The 25634-nt window shown below is 36.9% G+C and overlaps 1 protein-coding gene across 17 annotated transcripts in view; it reads left to right on the top strand.

Annotated features, from left to right (window-relative positions):
* DENND1A (DENN domain containing 1A) overlaps positions 1-25634 on the top strand; it is a 508126-nt gene that overhangs the window by 62806 nt on the left and 419686 nt on the right. Inside the window, exon 3 of one of the 17 annotated variants that reach the window (XM_072777866.1) lies at positions 1517-1607. The exons of the other annotated variants lie outside the window; for them this stretch is intronic. The gene's annotated coding sequence lies outside the window, so the exon portion shown is untranslated. The remainder of the gene's footprint in view (positions 1-1516; positions 1608-25634) is intronic. 17 annotated transcript variants of the gene reach the window in all.

The following is a 25634-nucleotide window of genomic DNA, read 5'->3' as shown; positions in this document are numbered from 1 at the left end:
TACATTGTTTAACATTTGTTCTTTCTAAGGGCCTAGCGGCCTGCCTCAGTTTCCCCAGAGGCTTTAGAGACCAGAGACAACATAATGTTGCAGGTTAAAATTAGCTTAAAGTTAATTGGCCACCTTCCATTGCTAGTTTAGGCATCTACTCTCTTTTTCCTAGCTGATTGCAGTAGCCTCTTCACTGGCTTTGACACTTTCTTTCACACCCATGTTTAGTGCTGTCATCTGAGGGGTCTTTCAGAAGCATAGCTGAGACCACAGGACTCCCCTTTTTACACCTTTCCATGTCCTCTTATCCCTACAAGCTCAAGTCAGGCTTATTAGCAGGCCCAGCGGGGTCTTCTGTGATCTATCCCCTGCCTACCCTAGCATCAGCTTAGCTAGCTCATTCCTTCCTAAATATGTCCCAACTGAATATGTCCCAGTATGTCCCAACTGAAGTGTGTGCATGTTTTCTATTTCCGTATCCTGTCTGGTTTCTCAGAAATATAAGAAAGGCTGATATCTTTAAAAGAGGAAATCTGACACTGATGCTTTGAAAAAAGCTAATGTGTATAGGCTTCGCACTGTATAAACAGTCCTTGTGCTCTTCTTTTTGATCTTCACAGCAACAGTATAGAATGGGCCATGTTTTCTGAGGGGTACTTAATATTTGAATGGACAGATGAATAAATGAATGAGTGAATTGTGGAGTCGGAAAACCCGAATTATGGTCTAAATTCTTCTACTTGTTAGCCCTGTAATTTTAGATAAGTAATTTAACCTGTCAACCTATTCGCTGTCCTGTAAAATTAGGTCTGTACTAGCCTTGCTTGTTACACTAGATAGTATGGGGACTGAGTGAGATCATGAACAGTAAATAAAACTCCTTTTCAAACTGTAAACCCCATGCAAATGTTGGTTTCTGCTGTGAATATTCTTGATGTGTTCCAGGTCCTATAAATGAAGAGAAAGCATTCATGGATATAGATAGATTTTGTTTTAATGACAGAAAGAACATCAGAACTGTTTTATTCATATGTTAAAATGTAAGCCCATTTTGATAGCAAACAGAAAACAGTATACCCTTGTTTTCTTTCATAAAGAAAATGTCAGGTTTATATTGTTAGTAAATGCTAACAAAGGAAGCGCATACTGTATGGTAAATGGGTGTTGAAATGCAGTGTTTATAGGCTTGTCTTTGCTATGCATTCTCCTTGGGTTGCCTCTCAAGAACCTTAGAGCCATATTTGCCATCTAGCTCTGTGAATTATATACAATTTTTTTGTAAGATATTATTTGTATATGTATTTATTTGGTATTATGTATTTTTGTATGTTATTTTTATCTCTGGCTTAATTTATCCTCTTTTTATTTTCCTTTTATTCTTACTCTCTGTTTACATGTGTATTTTTTATCCTTTGAACTATATGTATTTCTGTAAGACATCTCAAACTATAATTGGAATGTGGTGGAGTTTAAACTCTTCCAGGATGATCTTAGTTATACCTTGTTTTTTTCCTATCACCTACAGACTGACTGATAGCTCCTCAGTCTGGGTCTTTACCAGACTCCTGAGTGCCAGCTTGGATCCTCTGCCAGTGCTGCTTCTGGATGCGCCACAGGTTCCCCAATACAGACACTTTTGTTCCTCCAATCTTCTACACTGCACCCCCCATCCCACTCCCGCCCCCAGTTGCTGGCCACCCAGTGAAACAAAACTGAAAAGCCAGTCCTAAACTGTTCCTTCTATTCCACAGTCTTGCTGAATGGTATTAGTACCTATTCACTTGCTCATGCCAGAAACCTGAAAGTTGTCCTGGATTCACCCTACATCCAATTAAACTTCAATATTTCATGTTTTTAAAAAGCTTTTAAATATTTCAATTTTAAATGTTTATTAAAAACATTTTAAATAATCTCAGAGTTACAGAAAAGTTGTAATTACACAGCAAGGAACTTGTTTTCCCCTGCACTGTTTGTGAATAAATTGCAGGCTTCCCCTTTAAATAAATAATTCATTGAGTATTTGCTGCAAACAAGGAGATTACCACAATACACTCATCAAAATGAGGAAATTAATATAGATACAGTACTGACATCTAATTCTTAGAGTTTCGCCAGTTGTCCCAGTAATGTTCTGTAGAGCAGAAGGACTCCGTTCACAGCCACATATTGAATTTAGTTTTATGTCTCTTTAGTCTCCCTCAGTCTGGAACACTTTTCAGGTTTTCCTTGACTTTCACAACCTTGACATCTGAAGATTGCAGGCTTCCATTTTTATTGGTCTGATGTTTCCTTATGGTCAGACCTAGGTTAGGCATCTTTGGCAGGAAAATCCTAGAAGTGATGCTATGCTGTTCTCATTATAGCCTATCAGTCAGATAATGCACAATTTCAACTTGTCCCGTTTCTGATGATGATCACATGATCACATGATTAAGATAGTATTTGCCAGGCTTCTTTATTGAAAAGTTACTTTTTGCCACTTTGTAATTAACAGATGCTCTGGAGAGAGTACTTTGAATTATACAAATATTCCATTACACTTTGAATTTGTTTATTTGGCTTTGGACTCATCATTTCCTTTTTTCACTGAACACTGTTATTGGATTACTCAGATTATTATGTGAATAAATTGCATAATTCAGTCTGTTCCAGCTTTGATCAGTAGGAGCCAGCTTGGAGGAGCTCTTTTGCTCTTTTGACCTGTCCTCCTCATTCTCTGAGCTCTTCTTTGCTTTCTAGCACAAGATGTTCCATGCTCATTTTTTAGTTTCCTTTTCTTTGGCCTGAAAGTTGCCATTTCTCCAGTGAGTCCTTGTTGCTCCTAGTGGAAAGTGCTATTAAAATCTGGGTGGTAGATGTTTTCATTGGTGTTTGAGTATTGCTATCTCCAGGCCTTAGTGGGCAGAGCTGGAGAGAATGTGCTGTGTATATGCACACATTTACGTCTATGTGTATTTCTGTATCCATCTGTGTATGTCGAAAAGTGTGAGTTCACACCAATACTTCCAATTTCGATCATTTTCGTTTTCTCCCTTTGTATATTAGTAACTTCCTTCTTTGGCAGCAAGCAGCCAGGTTCCCATTGCACTTCATACATCTACTTATTTTATTAATCTCTAGTATATGACCATTCTCTCATCATGGCTGCCACCAACCACTCCCTTCCTACCGTGGAAGCCCTTCCCCGTTAAGGTTCTGATACCAAATGCCACTCTGTCTCGGCTACTTGGATGCCTGCCTCATCCAGCTTGGGCTTTGACAACCATGACAGGCTGGTCCTTCATTATACATGCTTTCTTCTCCTTGGATTTTGACACCCCACACATGACTGCCACTTCCCTCCATGTTGTTGTCCTCATCCTCCTCGAGAATTGACACCCTCTATTAAGTGGCCTCTGCGTGCATTGTCTATTTAGCTTGCTCAGGTGTTCTGATACCTCAATCAGGCAGCTGCTTCCTGTGGATGCCCTCATCCCCCTGCTTGTGCTCTGACTTCAAACACTGGTCAGCCTCCTCTGTATGGATTCCCTTGTTACTTTTCTTGGGTTCTGACACCCTATGCTGGATTGCCTCTTACAGCAGGACACCTTCCTCATACTGCTTGGACTCTGTCTCCCCATGTTGGGTGCCTTCTTTTGTGGGTACTGTTCTTAACCTGTTCTAGACCACTGTGGCTACTTCTTGCCAAGTGTGGATGTGTTTCTTGGCCTTAGAGTTAAATTGTTAACTAGGAAGAGGGGAAGAGAAAGGAGAAATTTAATTTCTTGATCTCTTTCCTATCTTCTTTTTTCTTGTCATCCAATTCTATTGTCTTTATCTTATTTCTGGCCCTCCTTATTCTTTCTTGGATTATTGCCACTTAATTGGTTTTGTTGGCTGGAGTCTTCTCCCATCCTGTTGTCAGTGAGATATGTTTATTAAACAGATATAATCATGCCTGTCCCTTGCTTAAACTATATAATGCCTTTACATTACCTGTCGGGTAATACTCAAATCCTGAGCATGGCACACAAGGCTGTTCATCACTTAACTGAAGTCTCCTCCCTCATCTCTCACCAGCCCCTGTCATTGACCTTGTGCTCTAGCTGGATCACTTTAATGTCTTCAGCTGCCATGCCTTAGCGCTTGATCTTTCTCCTTTCTGTATCATCCTTTTTCTTCTTATTTTCCTGGTATACTTGCATGTCCTTTTTAAAAAAAAATATTTTATTTATTTATTTATGAGAGACACACACAGAGAAAGAGAGGCAGAGATGCAAGGCAGAGGGAGAAGCAGGCTCCATGCAGGGAGCCTGACATGGGACTGGATCCCGGGTCTCCAGGATTATGCCCTCGACTGAAGGTGGTGCTAAACTGCTGAGCCACCTGGGCTGCCCTGCATTGTACTTGGTTCTAGTACTCCCTTTCTAGAAGGCTACCTTTAGCCTTTTCTCTGTCCACCCTTACTTCCCCTTCTCCCTTACCCAATGCAGACTTGATAAAATGACTTTTCTCTTGGTACCCTATATATTGTATTATAACTGTCTTTTCATATATATATATACTTGAGGGCAGGAACTGTGTTGCCTACTTTCCTTCCCAAAGGATTACCCTATTCAGTAGGTAGTGTCTAAATGAAGAGACATTTAAAAATATTTCTGTTTTAGTGTATTTCTCAGTTAGTGGGATTTGTTCTGTCTAAACAAGCAAGGCAATATTAGTATCAGTTGTTTGTGAGGCTTTTAAAGTAGCCCCATTTACATAGGACTGGACATTATAATTGTATTTTTTTTAGAGTGGGATTTTACCTATAGTTATATTTACTTCTAGAATATCTCCAGGGATTTATCCTTGTTTCTCCTAGCAGGATGAAAGGAGATTTAGAGGATATCAAGAATTGGTTCATTATCTTCTCTTTCCCATACACTGCGCTTATTACCACTATGCATGTAGTAGGCTACTATCTAGGTAGCTGATATAGATATGATTGACGGAGAGACAGGAGAAAGGGAGACAGGAAAGGGGACACAGACTTCACACGTGTTGTTAACCATTTGCCTAATCAATGAAATATCTCAATTCATTTGTGTTTTGGTTCACTTTGCTTTCTGGATCAGTTTGAATTTAATTTTTTGATCAGAGGTAAAGTTGTAACCTCAAGGGTCCTGTGACATGCAGTAGTTCTTTGGAAAGGTTGTGATTGAGGTTCAGAAATAGTTTCAGGTTCCTGGGTGGGGGAGCTAGCCCAGGGGTGGAATGAAGGTCCACTACTTAACCATTTTTGTAAAGAGAGACCGGGAGGCCTGATTGTCAGAAGAAAAGTACTAGACATGATCAGGCTTAAAATGAGATAATGTAACAAACTCAAACCTGATTTGTAAATACTTCCATCTTTCCCCAGCTGTTGCTGCCTGATACTTGTGTCACCCAGGGTTTCCCTTTTTGGGCAAATTGTATGTTCACATAATACAAGTGACCTGGTGAAGGTATATACTTTTATTTTAGAAGTAGCTCATTATAATATATAAATATATAATATTTAGAAGTAGCATATTATAATAAAGGATCTAAAAGAAGTGCTTCTTAATCTGAGAAGTTTTCCAGCCTAGTGAGAGGAACAGTAGCATTGTGGAGAAGCTGGCATCTCTAGGTAGAAAGCTGTCTCTAAGTGCTGCCCTGGAGGGATACTGAGTGGTTTCTTTATTCTGTTATTGAGCCCTTATTGTGTCAAAAAAGAAATTTCTTAGAAACCCTTACAGAAGGATTTGTTGCCAAAAACCTGAGTGTTAGCAGAGTAAACTAGCTAGAACTAATAATTTCAGTGTCTTCCATTCAGGGCCTTTTACGAAAGTGTTGTTTTAAAGGAAATATTTTCTCCCTCCACCCCTCCTTCCTCTTCTACACAACAGCTGGGGAGTCAACTCTACCCTGCCCTGTGTATAACCTATTTACAGTAAAATTTAAAATGAAGAAAATCATCTTTGGGAGGTTTTTTTTTTTTTGGAACCAGTTGTACTCTGATTAGACAATGCTTTGGAGTGTGTCAGGCTATTAAAACACAGTTTATAGGGTAGTGTTTTGGGATGTTCTTGAGACTCAGTCCTACTATTCAATATTCCATATGCTGCTATAGTCCATAGAGTGACCATTCTTGTTTGTTTGAGAGAAAGAGAGAGGGAGAGAGAGAGGGAGGGAGAGGCGGAGGGAAGAAGGAGCAGTGGGAGACAGAGGATCCCATGCAGGCTCCAAGCCCAGCATGGAGCCCGATGTGGGCTCGATCTCATGACCCTGAGATGATGACCTGAGCTGAAATCAAAAGAGTTGGATGCCCAACTGACTGAGCATCTAGTTGCTCCTGGCGATTCTTGTTTTTAATTGCTTACTGATCCTGTGTGTTTCAGTGGTGCTCACAAGTGCACCAGCAATGTGGTGTCATCAGCATGAATTTGCATGGTCTGATTCTCTGACAGCCTGGACTTTCTTCACATACTGACTCATGAATTCAAACAGGTCTATGAGGGACCAATACGTGGAGAGGAAATACATAAAACACTTTGTTTTTAAGGAGTTTAAATCTGATGAGGAAAATAAACACTAAACAAGTAACTATAGATATTTGGGATAAGTATATTAGAAATAGACCAGCTATGGGAGCTCAGTAGAGGGAGTAGGTAACAAACAATTGTGTACCCAGTTGCGATGGAAATCTATGTAAGCTCAGTCTCTCCCAAGCTCCACCACTCAAAGTTTCAAGCTGTTATGGCATCAGCTCAGACCCCTCTATCCCCTTAACTGTATCAGGCCTACATTGGGATGAGGCACCTTAGATACAGTTCCTTAAATATAGCTTCTCAAGCACAGGTTCTTCTGCTTTATAAGCTAAGAGAAATTACCCTTCCCTCCCACCTCTGCCAATATGAAATGGTGGGACAGTCTTAAGATGACTACTATAGACACCTTCTAAATGGAGGATACTGGGAGGTGCATAGGACCCCACAGAAGGCCCTGCTCTGTAGCAGTTCTGAAATAAGGCTGGGCAAATGTCAGAAGTTTCTTGTTGGAGGCTCAATCCGACTCCTGAGAATGATTCTCCATGGCTCTTAGTTCCACCTTTTAGGCTTTTGGATTCTGAGTTACCTCTTTATTTTACTTTGTTATTATTTTTTAAAGTAAAAGATAATGGTTTTTTTTTAACTTAGTAGTTTTTGCAGCCTGTTTCTGGCCTGTAGAGTTTGGTGTTTACAATGCCTGCTTGTTTTTTTTTTTTTTTTTTCCCTTCAATTTTGTGTTGTCTCTGTCACTTTTAACTGGTAGTGTTTGTTTGTTTCTTTCTTCTTTCTTTTCTTTCTTTCTTCTTCTTCTTTTTTTTCTTTTTTTTTTTTCTCCCAGCACAGGTCTGTAAAGTCCTTGGTTTTCCTGTGGATCTTTTGGAATTTGCTCCTTCACATTATATTCATATCTACAATGTCTTTGAGATTAGCCCTTTTCTGCTTTAGGTTTCTGATGAGGCCACTGGGGGAATTATACTCTTAAGCTTATTAAAAAGCCCTGTTGTTTGACTGAATGTTTCTCTATAAGACCACCTTGGATCTTTCACTGGTCTTACAAAGACTTTTAAAATTATACTTTCAGCTTCATCTTTAGATAGTGTTATTCTTGGAATGCTCTGGACTTGATTTTTACCCAGAGGCCCTTTCTTAATTTTAACATCATCTGTCATCTGGAGAGGCTAGAAATGGATAAAGAAATCCAGTTACATGCATACGATAGAATACTAGTAAGTAATAAAAAGGAACAAAATATAGATACACTCATCAACATGGGTGGATCTCAACATGGTGATGCTGAGTGAAAGAAGCCAGACCAAAAAAGAGTATGTACTGTCCGATTACATTTATATGACTTTGTAGAATGTGCAAACTAATTTACAGTGTCAGAAACCCCATCAGTGGTCTCCTAGGGATGAGTGGTGGGGAGTGGAAGGGAGGGGTGGATTTCAAAGGAACTGCAGGAAATTTTGAGTAGTGATTGATTGTGGTCATGGTTTCATCAGTGAAAAATAGGTTAAAACTAATCAAATTATACAATTCCATCCTTTTATTTTCTTATTTTTTCCATCTTATGTTGAAATGTGTCTCTTACAAGTAACATTTAGCTGGATCTTCTAAAACCCAGTCTGATTATCTAATATCTTTCACTGCGAATGCTTTTTATATGCTTTTTCATATGTTTTTCCTTTTTGCTTTCTTTTGGATTAATCAGGCATTTTTATTGTTTCATTTATTTTCTCTCAAAATTGGAGCTTAAATAGTATTTCTGTATTTTTAATGGTTACACTAAAAGTAATAGTGACTACGACTTAATGTAAGGAAGGTTTGTTATGTAGTAGTTATTGTTCTATATGCTTTACATATAGCTCATTTAATCCTCACAAAACTCCTGTGAGGAGTCTGACACAATCATTGATAGATACAATGATTGTGTCAGTTTGACAGGTAGGGAAACAGGTGGCATGGAAAGGTTATGTAAGCTATATGAGGCTACACAGCTTTCAAGTGGTAGATCTGCTCTAGTGCTACATTATCCATGTAGTGTGCCTTTAGAATCCATGATGTTATCTAATACAAATATATAGTCTTTGAGAGTCTGCTTATGTAACTTATCAGGTTAATTGGATATTTACCCTCCTCCTGAAAAAATAGGGACCTTATATTGTTTAACTTTTATCATTCCTCTTCCAGCCTGTATGCTTTTACTGTTGTGTATTTTACTTTAAACTTCTGTGATATTAATTTTTTTTTAATTTTTTATTCATGATAGGCATAGAGACACAGAGAGAGAGGCAGAGACACAGGCAGAGGGAGAAGCAGGCTCCATGCTGGGAGCTCGACGCGGGACTTGATCCCGGGTCTCCAGGGTCACCACCTGGGCCGAAGGCAGGCGCCGAACCGCTGAGCCACCCAGGGATCCCCTATGATATTAATTTTTATATAGCCCAGTTAGTTATTTATTTATTTATTTATTTATTTATTTATTTATAGCTATTTTCATTTATTTATTTATGATAGTCACAGAGAGAGAGAGAGAGAGCGAGGCAGAGACACAGGCAGAGGGAGAAGCAGGCTCCATGCACCGGGAGCCCGACATGGGATTCGATCCTGGGTCTCCAGGATCATGCCCTGGGCCAAAGGCAGGCGCTAAACCGCTGCGCCACCCAGGTATCCCTAGCCCAGTTATTTAAATTAACTGACCTGTTTTCTGTTTTTCTTTTTTTTCATGTCTTATTGCATGTCAGACTTTTCTGCCTGGCATAATTTTAGTCTAGCTTGAATACTATCCCTTTGTTGCTGGCAAATCTGTTTTTGTTTATTTGAAAAGTTTGTTGTTTTTCTTCCCTCCCTGCCCCCCCCCGCCCCCCCGCCTTGATTGATAGTTACTTTCTTTAAGCACATTGGGGATCTCATTTAAGCATCTTCTGACTTCTGTTGGTGCTATTGAAGTCACCTTGCATACAAGTTATCATTTTATGTTGGTAATCTGTCTTGTTTTCCAGTTTAGCGATTACATATGTCTAGCAGGGATTTTTCTTATGTATCCTGGTTAAGATTCAGCTCTGTGAATCTGAGGGTTAGGATCTATCTTCTTTATTATCACTAATTCTCATTTCTTCTCCTCCACTCTCTACTTCCTTCTCACTTTTTCCTTCACAATTTTAAACCATATTATTTTGTGTTTTCAACCTGTTTATCTCTACTGCATTTCAATCCAAGTCTTTTTTTCCAGTTTCCTAGTTCTCTTTGCAACTGTGTCTAATTGCTGTTAAATCAATCAACTTCGTGTTTACTTATTTACTTCTTTATTTCTTTACTTATTTTAAAGTAGGCTCCACACCTATCATGGAGTCCAATGTGGGGCTTGAACTCATGACCCTGAGATCAAGACCTGAGCTGAGATTAAGTTGGATGCCTAACTGAGCCACCCAGATTCCCCTAATTTTAATTACTTTTTTTTAAACAGCTTTATTGGGATATATAATTCACATATCATTCAATTCTCCCATTTAGAGAGTACAACTTGATGGTATTTGGTATATTACATTAATTTATTTAAATTGTGGCAGTATGTCTATATATTATAAAATTTGCTGTGTCAAGTGTCTTAAGTATATAATTTAGTGGCATTAATTGCATTTACATTACTGTGCAACCATCACCTCTATCCATTACCAAAACTGTTTCATCACCCCAGGCAGAAATTCTGTAACCATTAAGCAGTAACTCCCCATTTTCCCTCTGACTAGCCCCTAGTAACCTCTGATCTACTCCCTGTCTCTGAATTTGCTTATTTCAGGTTATTCATGTGAGTGGACTCTCAAACTATGTATCCTTTATGGCTAGCTTATTTCACTTACTGTTATATTTTTAAGGTTTGTCTATGTTGTAGCAGGTATTGGAATTTCATTTTTTATGTTTGAATAATATTCCATTGTATGTATATACCACATATTGTTTATCCATTCATTTGTTGATGGACACTTGGATTGTTTCTACCTTTTGGCAATTCTGAGTCATGCTGCAATGGACAATGACATAGAGGTATCTGTTTGAGTCCCTGCTTTCAATTCCTTTGGGTACATACCTAGAAGTGGAATTGCCAGATCACATGTAATTTTATTTTTAGCCTTTTGAGGAACTGCCAAGCTTTATTCAAAAGCAGATGCACCATTTTCCATTTTGTGCAATAATAATAAATAATGTATATTGATCTTTGCCTCTGGTCCTTGACACAGGGCTCATAAAATCTTTGTAAGTAGAGGTGCTAGGAGAATCTTTTGTTCTAATATTTAGTTTATTTATTTATTTTTTAAGATTTTATTTATTTATTTGAGAGATAATGAGGGAGCACAAATCAGATGGATGGGCAGAGGAAGAGGGAGAGTCTCCCCATGGAGCAGGGAGCCCAATGCAGGCTCCATCCCAGAACCCGGAGATCATCTAACATTTAGTCTTTGACTATAGTTCTCAGCACAGACCTCCTACAATCTTTGTAATTTCCTAAGTCATAAGAGCACTAGGAGCATCTTTTGTTCTAATATTTGGATATTACTGCAGTTCCTGACATAGGACTTTTAAATCCCTTGGAATTTCCGAGGGGATAGAAGTGTCTTTTATTTTAATGAGGTGACTCTGGGCTCTTGGATGGCTCCTGGATGGGAGCTGGTCTCTAGAAAGACCAAGCCATGATTAGAAGCTTGGAATTTTCAGCCCCAACCTCCATTCTCTAGAGAGGAAAAAGAGGCTGGAAATGGAGTTAGCAGTTGATCAAGCCTACGTGATGAAACCTCCAGAAAATAGTATGGGAGCCTCCACGTTTATGAGGACATCCACATACTGAGAGGGTTACATACCCTAATTCCATGGGGATGGAAGGTCCTGTGCTTGGGACTCTCTCAGATCTTGCCCTGTGTGTCTCTTTAATTTGCTGTTCATCTGTATCCTTTATCATATCTTTTATTATATAATAAATTGGTAAACATAAGTGTTTGCCTGAGTTCTGTAAGCTGTTCTAGCAAATAAACTAGTCCAAGGGGGAGGAGGTCAAGGGAACCTCTAGTTTTTGTCTTGAACTTCTGCTTTGTAGCCAAGCCAGATAAAAGTTATGGATAACCTAGGGACTACGTTTTTCCCCCCACTGCCCCACCTACCTCCCCTTGGTAACCATTAGTTTGTTAAGAGTTAAGAGTCTGTTTAGTTAAGAGTCTGTTTCTTGGCTTGTCTCTCTCTCTCTTTTCCCCCTTTGTTTTGTTTCTTAAATTTCACCTATGAGTGAAATCATATTGTATTTATCTGTCTCACTTATTTCACTTAGGATTATATTCTCTAGCTCCATCCATGTTGTTGCAAATGGCAAGATTTCATTCTTTTTAATGGCCAAGTAATATTCCATTGTGTGTGTGTATACACATCTATCTATCATCTCACATGTTTTTTATCCATTCATCTATTAAAGGACATTTGGGCTGCTTCCATAATTTGCTTATTGCAAATCATGCTACAGTAAACAAACATAAGGGTGCATATATCTTTTCAAATTAGTGTTTTTGTATTCTTTGGGCAAATACCCAGTAGTGTGATTACTGGATCATAGAGTAATTATATTTTTAATTTTTTGAGGAACCTCCGTATTGTTTTCTACAGTGGCTGCACCAGTTCGCATTCCCACCAGCAGTGCAAGAGGGTTCCCCTTTCTCCATATCCTTGCCAACACCTGTTGTTTCTTCTGTTTTTAATTTTATCCATTCTGACAGATGTGAGGTGATATCTCATTGTGTTATTGATTTGTGCTTTGGATTGTTTATTTTTTGGATGTTGAATTGTGTATCTTTATATATTTTGGATACTAACACTTTATCACGTATGTCACTTGCCAAGAAGTTGTGGGTACCCTGGGGACTACTTATTGGGATTGGCATCTGAAATGGGGGCAGTCCTGTGGTACTAAGTCCTTAAGATGTTGGATCTGATACTATCTCCAGGTAGACAGGAGGAGACCCAGCTGAAAAAACTGTTACACATCTGGTGTGAGAAGTATTGTGAGTATGGTAGTAGTGTGAGAGTAAAGGATAGACACACAGGAAGAGTGGGCTTTTACTAAACATTCCCAGAGCAATGTACAAGGGTTCAACTTCTTTGCATCCTTGTCGATACTTGCTATTGTTCATCATCTTTTTATAGCCATCCTAGGGGGTGTGAAGTAATATCTTATTGTGGTTTTGGTTTATATTTGTCTAATGACTGATAATGATGAGCATCTTTTTTATGTGCTTATTGGGCATTTGTGTATCTTCCTTGGAGAAATATATATTCAGATCTTTGCCTATTTATTAACTGGGTTATATATCTTTTTAATATTGAGTTGTAAGAGTTCTTTATATATAATTTACAATTGTCAATTTTTAACAAAGGAGTTGTTAGAGTTTTTTGTATATATACAAGTCCCTTATCAGATTCATGATTTACAAGTACTTTCTTTAGTTTTGTAGATTAACTTTCCCTTTCTTGATAATGTCCTCTGAAGCACAGAAATTTTGAATTTTGATGGAATCTTATTTATCTATTTTTTATTTTATTGTTTGTGCTTTGGTGTTGTATCTAAGAAACCATTTTCCATTTTAAGGTTACAAAGATTTATTCCTATGTTTTCTTCTAAGATTTTTATAGTTACATTTCTTACATTTGAAACTATAATCCATTTCGAGTTGATTTTTGTTTATGGTATAAGGAGGAAGTCTGACTTCATTCTTTTGATATCCATTTGTTTCAGAACTATTTGTTGAAAAGACTGTTATTTCCCCTATTGAATTGTCTTGGCTCCTTTGTTAAAAATTGACAATTATAAACATTTATTTTTAGACTCTTACATCCTTAAGCAAATATTAACATTATCCTGATTTCCATAGCTTTGGAGTAAAATTTGAAATTGAGAAGTATAAATCTTCCAACTTTGTTCTTTTCTAAGGTTGTTTTGGCTATTCTGAGCTCCATGCATTTCCATATGAATTTTAGGGTTAGCTTATCAATTTCTTTTTTTTTTTTAGCCTATCAATTTCTGCAAATCAAAAACAAGAAACCCAAAAAAACCCAGCTGGGTTTTGATAGGGATTAAGATGAATCTGTAGATCAATTTGGTGAGTATCACCATCTCAACATCAGGTCTTTCAGTCCATGAACATGGAATGTCTTTCAATTTATTTTGGTAATTTTATTTTTTCCTATAATGTTTTGTAGTTCTTGGAGTAGAAGTTTTGCAATTCTCTTGTTAAATTTATTCCTATGTATCTTATTCTTTTTGATGTTACTGTAAATGGAATTTTCTTAATTTTATTTTCATAGTCTTCATTGGTAGTGTATATAAAAAAATTCATTTTTGTATATTGATCTTTTATTCTGCAATTTTGCTGAACTAGGCTACTAGTTCTAATAGTTTTTGATGGATGTCATGGGATTTTAGATCATGTTGTCTGCAAATAGAGGTAATTTTACTTCTTGCTTTCCAAACTTGATGGCTTCTATTTCATTTTCTTTCCTAATTGTCCTGTCTAGAACCTCCAATACAATGTTGAATAGAAGTTGTGGGAGTGAATATCCTTGTGTGTTTCTTTTTCTTCTTCTTTTTTTTTAATCTTAAAGAGAAATATTCAGTCTTTGACCCTAAAGTATGATATTAACTGTAGGTTTTTTGTAGATACCCTTTATCTGATTAACTCCATTGAAGATCTGATCCCCTTCTAGTGAGTAACACATTTTTTTTTTTTTTTTAAATACAGGCTAGAAACCTATTAGCTTTGTCCTGATCACCTACCTCTTCACTCATCCTCCATATTCAATATATCAGAAAATTTTAATTGATTTACCTAAATGTCTTTAAAAACTAGGTATTTCTGTCTTAACTATCATTATCTTAAAATTCTTATCTTTTTATTCCTCACTAGATAACTCCCATTCCTTCAGATCATACTTCATACGTTGTATCTTTAAGGGAGATCTTTACAGATCACCAAAGTAAATTTGTTTCTTATACTGTATGCTCTTGTAGCACTTATCATAGCCTGCAATTAAGTTACTCAAGTCTGTGAGGGTAGGATTACCTGCTGTTTTCTTTACTGCTGTAATGCCAGTGCTTAATACTGAGAAGATTTAATACATATTTATGGAATGAATGAACCAGTGAAAATGGGATAATTTATGTGGAAATGGTTTTAAAATGAAAATTGCTAGAGAAACATTATTTTGATGATCTCAACATTTACAATAGCTGTGATTAGTTTATTGGATTTATAATTTTTTGCTTGGGTGTAGAGAAATTCTAAGTTCTGGTGGTATTTAAGGGTGGATCATCTTGGATAGACTCACTATTACTGATTAGGTTTTGTTTACTTGGATTATGGAATTATAATAACAAAGTATATGGTCAGATCTCTCTAGAAAGCAATATAATCTTCCCTAAATGACACCTTCTTGGTAATTATCACATTTGGTTTAAGATTTCATTTAGCTCAAAACGGGTTGCAGAAAGCCAAACCTTCGTATATATTCAAGTAAAGGTGATGACTTTTTTCACAATAGAGCAGAGATGAAATAGCTCCCACATTTATTATTCTGAATGGAGCCTTGGGATGAAATTCCAAGCAGCAGAATGCCACTTAACATTCTGCATGCTAGTTTGCTCTTTAGTAGTATAATTGTAAAATGAGGCAATAAAACCAGAGAGGATATAATATTTATACCTGTGCCAGCACTTCACATGATAAAATGTCACACGGGACTGTTTACTCCATGCTGGTTATTTGGATAATGCCCCACCTGCCTAGTGACAGGAGGTGCTGAGTCTTGCATATATCTTGAAAAGAAAGTTAGGGTTAATATAGTGAATTTTTCACCAGGAAAAAATAATACATCATATGGGATAATAGTGATAGCTACTCTTTGAGCACTGTTTTTGTGTCAGCAGTGTACGGGGTCCTTAGGGACAAGAGAGGGACAAAAGAGGAGAGAATTAATAACAGTGAGTACCTTCCATGTGTCAGTTAACTCTGCTACATGCTATACTTAAAATCTATCTAAACCTTATAACAACTCTGCCAGGTAGGTGGTGTTATCCCCAAGTATATGTGACTGACTCTTGTTTATCTCATTAAAAAAATTCTGATGACCTCATTGGAGTTCTGTTATAATTATCATGTTTAAACTTTGGGGTGTGTGTGTGTGTGTGTGTGTGTGTGTGTATAATTCTTTTTTTTTAGTTTAAATAGCCTTTTTTTTTTGAGACAAAAAAAATTAATGAGAAGAGACAAAGAAACATCAAAGAGCTTTTTCCTCTGATTGCTGTGTTAGAACTTTTGCCTGAAAATAGGTTACATTCCTTCTGTTTTCAGCTGAATCCTCATTAACTTTACATTTTAATGATGTCCAGGGCAAATTACACCATTTATGGTCAGTGCCTTAAAGGGATGCTTAAAGGGGACTTAATTTTTTTTTTTCTTAAAATGGTGGATGCATTTACCCCAAGACTATAAATTGAGGTGGAATTCTTTAAAAAATAAATAACAAAAGAAAACTCTTGAAACGTGGGGTTGGATTTCCATTTCCAACTATTATAACAACTTAATTCGGAGGAAATTATTTTCAGCTTAAAGTAAATTAATCATTGAAGAGAGTTTTTATAATATTTGGGAATATGTAACTGAAACCAACGTCCTACATTTATGCTGGAAAATAGTTTCAGTTTCTCATTTACTTGGATTTAAATTCAATTTTACTGCTTAGCTTTAGAAATAATTCATAGGTGGTAGATGCTCAATAGGAATAAATGAAGACAGCTTCTCCCAGTTATGGAAAAAGCAAGGGTGATTGAAATGCTAATATGTTGATAGACAGATTGTATTTGCACAAGAATGAGGGAATATGCTGTAAGGTGGAACTCTTCACAGGATTCCAAATTATTCAATTTAAAAGAACAATATAAACTACAGAGCTGTGCTTTCATTGCAAGCTTTGAATGCTTAATATTATTAGATGATAAATTAGAATAAAGTGTCATGTTGTGTCAAATACTGTTTATTTCCTTAACAATTATTTGATAAGTGGATTAAGGGAAATTGGCCTATCTGTTGAGAGAACTGTAATTATAGGAATGCCTATTGAACATCAGGTATTTTGTAATGTTTGTGCTTCTCTTTTTTAAATGTGTTTAATTGAATCATTTCTGTGTGCTAGGCAATGGGCGGATGCCTCTTGATGTGGCATTCTTACTTGTCAACATTTCAATTTTCTAGTAACCTAATTAAAGTACTAGTAGATTCTGCATTTGCTTCCTGACTCTATCATCATCATCACCTTGCTTCTTTTATAACTGAACATCACAATGGAGGAAACTCTGGGGGTAGATAAGAGTGTGGATAGGACATTTGTTAAGTTTCTTATTTGCTTTATATATACACACACATACATACGTGTAAACTTGTGTGTATATATTTTATTTTTCCTGGAGCCCATAAGATAATGAATTATTGTCTCCATTTTACAGCTATTTCAAACCAAGGCACAGAGAGATTAAGTAACTTGCTCTAAGGTGATAGAGCTATTAAGTAATGGATTAGTGATTTGATTCTGGCCTGTTTCGTCCTCCTATACCATGCTGCCTCCAAATATATACCTGTGGCTGTGATATCTCTGTTTAAAGATTGTAGTTCAGTTGTGTTCTGTAATGTTCAGGTTCTCTGACAGAGAAGGTTTTCTCTTCAGGTTTTGTTTCAGTATGGTTCACTTATAAAAGCATAAGTTCTAGTTCACGTATAGCCATTTTTATAAGCTGTGTGATGATAGGCTGTGTGAATTAGCTTTTTATTTTTTATTATTATTATTTTTTTTAGCTTTTTATTTTTTAAATTTGTAAAATGAGATTATTAATAGGGCCTATCCTAGAGGTTTGGTATGAAATAAAGGAGCTAGTACAGTTTTTGTCACATGTGTTTCAGTAATGCGGATTCACTCCTAGCCAATTGGTAAACAGAAGAATGGTGTTAATGTAGAAGTTGCATTGGTTTGTACATTTTATACTCTCAAGTTATATCAGGTGAATTCAAAGGAGATTAACACCGTTTTTCTTAGTCTTTACCTTTGAGCAGATTTTCAACTTTCTTAATTTAAAATTTGCCCTTTTTGGGGCAGCCTGGTGGCTCAGCGGTTTAGCGCCACCTTTGGTCCAGGGCGTGATCCTGGAGACTCGGGATCGAGTCCCACATCGGGCTCCCTGCCCACATGGAGCCTGCTTTTCCCTCTGCCTGTGCCTGTGCCTCTCTCTCTCTGTCTCTCATTAATAAATAAATAAAATCTTTTAAAAAAATAAAATTAGCCCTTTTTTGGAAATCTTTAGGAACAGAGGTTTTGACCTTGATGTTTGGGATGAGATTGGCATTGATAGGGTAAGGACGCGCGCCCTCTCCCTCTCTCTCTCTCTCTCTCTTAAAATATTTTATTTATTTTTTTTCAAGAGAGACAGAGAGGCAGAGACACAGGCAGAGGGAGAAGCAGGCTCCATGCAGGGAGCCCAATCTGGGACTCAGTCCCATGATGCCCTGAGCTAAAGGCAGATGCTCAACCTGCTGAGTTGAGCCACCCAGGCATCCCAGATAGGGTAAGGACTCTTGAATTAATGCTTGCAGCCTTTTTTTTTTTTTAATTTTTAAAATTTATTTATGATAGTCACAGAGAGAGAGAGAGAGAGAGAGGCAGAGACACAGGCAGAGGGAGAAGCAGGCTCCATGCACCGGGAGCCCGACGTGGGGACTCGATCCCGGGTCTCCAGGATCAGGCCCTGGGCCAAAGGCAGGCACTAAAGCGCTGCGCCACCCAGGGACCCCCCCCCCCCTTTTTAATAGAAATTACATAGTTTTGAAAAATAAGAATAATTTAGTATTTCAGTTTTAAGAAAAGCTTTTTTTTTTTTTTTTTTTTTTTAAGAAAAGCTATATTTTTACCCATAGATAGGAGAATCTGGTTGCGTCTGGGTTGTGGTGATTCAACAAGACTATATGGAAGTTGTGTTTTCTCCTCCTTTAACTTGTCCTGGTTTATTGAAAACTGCTCAGTCCTTTTAGGAACAAGTAAGGGGGGGCTAGTTGTGGAATATCTTTTTTGAGTGATGAAACACTGGTGTCTGTGGGGGAGTGTATCACTTTGCTTGTTTTAAGTACAGAAAATGTAGTATGGGAAGAAAACAGCATGCATAATATAAGAAGCACAGTTATATATACTCAGTTGGGAGTTGAAATCTTGGCCCCTCAATGGCCAGTAAACTGACTTGAGCAAGGCCAGTATCTTTTTGGATCTCTGTTTTCTCACTAATAATGCAAAACTATCCCCATCTGCCTTATAGGGTTCTTTTGAGAATTTCATGGCATTAGAAATTTAATGATATGAAGTATTCAGAGTGCCTCACTCATAGTAGGTATTTTTTTTTTTTTAAGATTTATTTATTTATTCATGAGAGAGAAAGAGAGGCAGAGACATAGGCAGAGAGAGAAGCAGGCTCCTCGCAGGGAGTCCGATGTGGGATTTGATTCCCGGACCCGGGATCACACCCTGAGTCAAAGGTAGATGTTCAACTACTGAGCCACCCAGGCGACCCTCCTAGTAGGTATTTAATAAATGTTTAGTAAGAGAACTAGAAAAGATCACAGAAATACAGTTGTAACCTGTTTTATGCAATTAATACTTCAAATAATTTTATATTGTTACCATTTTTTTTAAAGATTTATTTATCTTAGAAAGAGCATGAGTGGGAGGGGCAGTGGGAGAGGGAGAGAGAATCCCAAGTGGATTCCACACTTTATGTGGAGCCCCACAAGGGGCTTGGTCTCATGACCCTGAGATGATGACCTTAGCTGAAGCTAAGAGACTGACTGTGCCACCCAGATGCCCTTTATGTTGTTACTGTTTTTGTAATAAGTCACTATCAAATGAAACAGAAATGGAACTTCTAAAAAAAAGTCTGGTGAATTTTGTAATGTGAATAACTACTTATAAAACAGCATTAAAAATTATTTTAAAAAAGCAATGTACACCTGTATAAAAATTTGTTATGATGAGTAATATTTTAGTATTTTCTCAAATTTGAAATAATAGTGTGTTATATTAAGTCAGTTAAAAAAATCCTATAAAATGAAATATTTAAAAACTTAGACCAAAATATAATACATTTTACCTGCCTACTTAGCTTTTGGGCCACTTTTCTTTGTAAATTGTATTTTGTATTCTCCTCTTTTAATTAAAAAAGCTAAGTATATTAGCTTTTTTTCAAACCATATTTTTCCTCTTCATAATTTTATTTGAATAAATAAGTTTGTTTACTTTTTTCCTCTCACAGGCGGCCAAGACTAGTGAGTAAAACATCCATAGTCAGCTAATTTGCATGAGCTTGGTTACTCTGTTAACTCTCTGATTTCCTTCAGTCTTGTTAATTCATATATGGACCCCGTGGTATTATTGCCCATTGGCCTTTCCTCACAGTTATTTTGTAAAAGTCAGAATTGATGTGTGAGTGTTCTGAACTCTTTGGAGACACAATGCCTTGGACACACTGGGGTAAATTTTGTTCACAATTGGCATATAACAAAGTACCATAATCTACCACTGCCTTGTTAATGTAACTGTCAGTAAGATTTCTGGTTCACCAAAGACTTATTATCCATGAAACTTAACCTACAATGTGCCAAGAGTCAAGAAGAAATAATAGTAAATGCTACACACCTACTGTGTGTCAGACACACTGCTGGATACTTTACAAATAGGTTCTATAATCCTCATAACTGAAAAATGGAGCGTATTAGTTATTTGATGGAGGCTAAGAAAACTGCCCCAATCACACTGCTTGTGCCAGGCTTCATAGCGGGAGCTTTCCCCACTTTTATATTCTATTTTTTAAAAAGATTTTATTTATTCATGAGAGAGACAGACAGACAGACAGACACAGGCCGAGGGAGAAGCAGGCTCCATGCAGGGAGCCTGATGTGGGACTCCATCCTGGACTCCAGGATCACTCCCCGGGCCGAAGGCAGGCGCTAAACCACTGAACCACCCAGGGATCCCTGACTTTTATATTCTATATTAATCGCCAACCCCAGTGGATCTAATGGAAATCAGAATGTATTTTGATAGAAAGTTAGTGATTCCCTTCTACTTAGTCTTTTCTTCCAATGGAATAAATGAAGTGTGTTGTGGAGGAGTGGCAGAAAGCTACTCAGATTTTTTTCCTAATGTCTTATGAAACTTTTAAAGGAAAATTCAGAGATATCCAAGACAAAGAGTGAGTGAGGGTAGTTAGTAGTTTGTGGGCAGAGTTTAGGTTAACCAGATTTCTAGAATGACCATTGGATTTTTGAGTTTATTATTTTGATTAGATATTTGTGTGTGTCTAAATCTCTATTAGATTTGTGTGTGATGGGGGTGGGGGACTGGTGATGTCTGAGCTTGGCCCTCATGAAACTAGAGGGACAACAGATTTTTTTGTCCCCTGCATGACTGTGTAGTTGAAAGCTTTCTTTTATCATTTTGCTGCCATATGTGTTTGTGAAAATCAGTTGCGTTGTAAAAATTCTTACTTCCTGGAAACCAGAAACCCATTCAGTAAGTGTCCCTGCCTTGACCACTTCCTCTTCGTTATTTATAAATGATAGTACTGCTCTTGTAACATTCCAGACGTTCATCTGGCGAGGATTCCTTTTTCACATTTGCCATTCGGTGCATTTTCTCCTGTTTTATTTTGTTTCTTTGTCCTGATTAGTTCACCAAGTATAATAGAGGAGACATTTGCTTTGTTTTTTTTTTTTTTTCTCTTTTTCTCTAAAGCAAGTTATTGTAGAGGGAGAGTTTACTAGTGATAAGAGCTGTTTATGTCCTTCGCGATTGATTTGTAATTAATGTTGCCTGGGCTCTCACATGTTGGCAGAATTGGTAACAGCTTGCAGAATTTTTTTAATTCACTTTTCTTGTTGGTATTTTGACAATGTCATTCATATCTTATGAAAAAGTACCTCAGACAGGTTAAATGTGTTAAAACATGGAATGAAAAGGATGGAAGGAGACCCAGTGCTGCCTAGAAACCTTGATCTTTTGCCAAAGTATTTAAACAATTTAGTGTTTTGGTTTCCTAGCTCCAAGCTGCTTCTCAAATCCTTTGCTAATTAATCCAGTTAATGCTTTGTAGACTTACTATATGCAGTGCTTTGGCTTGCTCCTCTATCATTGAGAAGTCCCGTTTTGTTTCTTAGAGCAAACCTAAGCTCTGTTCGGGTGCAGTGATACACAGGGGATTGCTGATGTGAGTATACTTTTTTGTCTTTAAAACCATTGTTAATGTGAATGGATGTACATATATGTGCAAGTTCCCTGCTCTATATAATATTTAGGCTTAAAATTTCAAGATAAAAAAACTGACACAAAATAGAAAATATAAATAGAAAACATTGTTTACACCAAACTAAAGAACTGATTAACCACGTGAATGATGCAAATTATTCAACTTCTCTAAGCCTCAGTTTTCTTATCTGTAAAATGGGGGAAAATAATCTTTCTTGCAGTGTTGTTGGTACAATAAAACAAATATCTTAAATGCTTAGCAAGTGCCCGTACTTGGTAAAACTCAGGAAATGATGAATTGCTTTTATTATTGTGTTATATGTTGAATAAATTCTTGGGTGCTTGCTAAAATTTGGAGGAGGTAGATTCCTTTCATCTATTTTTCTTTTGCAAAGGAGTTTTGAATGTCTTAATTTATGTCAGGGATATAAAAATCACTCATTCTTATCACCGGGATAATAAGAAACACACAACTGTATTCTGCTTCAGATTGTGGTTTTAAGACCCATTGATGTGAGTTATAAATACAAACATTAAAAAAAAAAAAGTTTACAAGGTAAATTTCTCTCATTTGCTCACTTGAAAGCTTAGGTACAATAAAAATATATGGGCTATCTACTGGCCCTCTCTCCACCCTGCCATGCCAATTAAATCAAACATGGATGCAAATTCAGGAATTTCACTGCTGGTGAAACTGATGACTTTCTGCTACCCCATTTCTGAAATCATATATTATGCCTTTTAACCTCTGAGTATGTCCTAGTGATTAAGAACCAATAAGATCATTTGATCATTAGGGTAAGTATCATTCCTGCCCCCAAAAGCCCAAGGATTTCAGAGAAGAAAATTACCTGGCGGAACATGTTACATTCTAATTTTTTCTCTCTATATATGTGAACAACTTGATGAACTATCACAAAGTTAAAACATCATGTAACTCGCACCCAGGTCAAGAAATGAAATGTTATTAGTATCTTACAAACCATTCTTACATGTCTTACATGTCTTTCCAATCATCACTGCCTCCATTCTCCCTAAAGAGAACCCTTCTAACAGCATTGATCATTTTTGCCCGTTTTTGAACATATGTAACTGGAATCATACAGTCATGAGTGTATTTTGGTTTCTTTTGCTAAACATTAAATTTATGAGATTATCTTTGCTCTGTGGCCCTATGATTTGCTCATTTTATTCATTGCTGTACAGTGTTCCATTAGCTGAATATGCCATAATTGGTCCATTCTATTGTTGATAGACATTAATGTTTCTCCTTTGTTTGGGCTGTTTCAAGTAATGTGGCCATATGTCATTATTGTACTCTCTCTGGTGCTTATGTATTCACATTTCTGTTAACGTAATTAGGAATGAAATTGCTAGGTCAGTGTATGTGTATGTTTAACATTAGCGTAAAATGCCAAGCGGTTTTCCAATGTAGTTGAACCAATTTGCATTCCATCAGTGTATGCGAAATTCTGTTGTTCCATGTCTTCACCAACACTTAATATAAAATGTCTGTTTGGGGCGCCTGGGTGGCTCAAGTAGGTTAAGTGTCTGCCTTCTGCTCAGATCATGATCCCAGGGTCCTGGGTTTGAGCCTTGCATCTGGGCTCCCTGCTTCTCCTTCTGCCTGCCACTGCTTATGCTCTCTGTCTCTGTCAAATAAATAAAATCTTAAAGTCTCTTCAATTTTAGTATTTCTGGGTGGTTGTATAGTTTATTTCATTTTGGTTGTAATTTGCATTTCCTGATTACTGGTGAAGTTGAAGATCTTTTAGTATATTTATTGGTTATTTGACTATCTTGGTTTTTTTTTTTTTTTTTTTTTTTTTTTAGTACTTTGTGTATTTAAAGCCCTTCAGTGATTATATGTGTTACAGTTATCTTCTATTCTATGGTCTATCTTTCTACTTTTAATCGAGTCTTTTGCTGAACAGAAATTTTTACTTTTCATGTCCAATTTATTAATAGTTTTCTTTATGTTTAGTGATTTTTGTCCTATTTTAAAACTCTTTCCCTATTCCATGGATTTAAAAGATTTTCTCCTGTATTCTAGAGGTTTTAACATTTAATTTTACCTTTCACATACAGTCTGCAATTCACCTGGAATTGATTTTTTTATTTTTTTATTTTTTATTTTTTTTAATTTTTAATTTTTATTTATTTATGATAGTCACAGAGAGAGAGGCAGAGACACAGGCAGAGGGAGAAGCAGGCTCCATGCACCCAGAGCCCGATGTGGGATTTGATCCCGGGTCTCCAGGATTGTGCCCTGGGCCAAAGGCAGGCGCCAAACCGCTGTGCCACCCAGGGATCCCGGAATTGATTTTTTAAAAAAAATTTTTTATTAATGCTCTGAGGTATAGGGTGGCAGTGGCAATGTTGCTGACCCCTTGCTATATCTGATTTTAATTCTGTGAAATTTGTCAGGACTTGGGTTTTGGCCCAGAATTTGGTCAATTTTTGTAAATGTTCCACGTGTACTTTAAAATAAGGTATATTGTGTGGTTGCGGTTATAGTGTTCTGTGAGGTTGATTTTTTCCATTCATTTATGCCCTTACCAATTTTTTGTTGTTTTGTTCTTTCACTTGCAGAAGAAATGTATATTAAAATCTCATTCTATGATCGTGGTTGCTTTTTCATTTATCCTTGTAGTTCTGTCAACTTTTGTTTTTTATAGTTTATGTGGCTTCTTTACGGTTGGATACTAACTTAAAATGATTTCTTCCTAATAAATTGAACCTTTTATTATGAAATGATTTTATACATTTGTAATGATTTTTGTCTTAAAATTTTAGATATAATTTACATACCATAAAATTCACCATTTTAAAGTGTACTAGTCAGTGGTTTTGTGGTATATTCACAGGGTTGTACAGTCATCACCACTGCCTTATTCTAGAACATTTTTATCCTTAAAGAGAAACCCCATGCCCATCAGCAGGCTTTCCCCATTCCCTTTCTTCCCATCCCTTGGCGAGCATTAATCTACTTTGTCATTATGGATTTGCTTAGTGTAGACATTTCATGTGAATGAATCATAATATATGTGGCCTTTTATGTTTGTCTACTTTCACATAGCATAATTTTTCGAGTTTCATCCATGTTACAGCATGTATCACTACTGCGTTCCTTTTTATGGCTGACTAATATTTCATATGGTCCACCCTAATCTCAACTCCTTTCTCTCTTAAAATAATCACTATCCTAACTTTATAGTCATCACTTTCTGTGCTTATTATTTTATCACTCAGATGTGCCTCCAAGGCAGCATAGTTTAGTCTTGCAAATTTAAGGATTCTTAAATTTATCACTTTAAATTATTTATTTACTTAAGAGATTTTATTTTTAGAGCATGTGAGCCGAGAGAGGGGTGGAGGGAGAGAGAGAGAGAGAGAGAGACAGAGACAGAGACAGAGACAGAGAGGGAGAGAATTGCAAGCAGACTCTGCTGAGTGCACAGCTCAATGTGGGAATCCATCCCACCACCCTGAGATCATGACATGAACCAAAACCAAGAGTTGAACGTTTAACTGGCTGAACCACCCAGGCACCCCTAAATTTCTTTTAAATTAGAAGCTTGCTTTCCATTGTTTTCTTTCCATTGAAATTCATTTATTGAAGAACACCAGGCATGTGACTTGTAGAGGTTCCCATAGTCCATACTTTGCTGATTGTGTACTCAGGATGCACTTTAACATGGTCCTCTCTCCTTTGTATTTCCACAAATTTGCTGTTGGGTCCAAAGG

Source organism: Canis lupus, chromosome 16, assembly GCF_048164855.1.
Source record: "Canis lupus baileyi chromosome 16, mCanLup2.hap1, whole genome shotgun sequence".
NCBI classification, from domain to species: Eukaryota; Metazoa; Chordata; class Mammalia; order Carnivora; family Canidae; genus Canis; species Canis lupus.
Note: the sequence above shows the minus strand (reverse complement) of the source record. Positions and strands in the feature narration are given on the sequence as shown.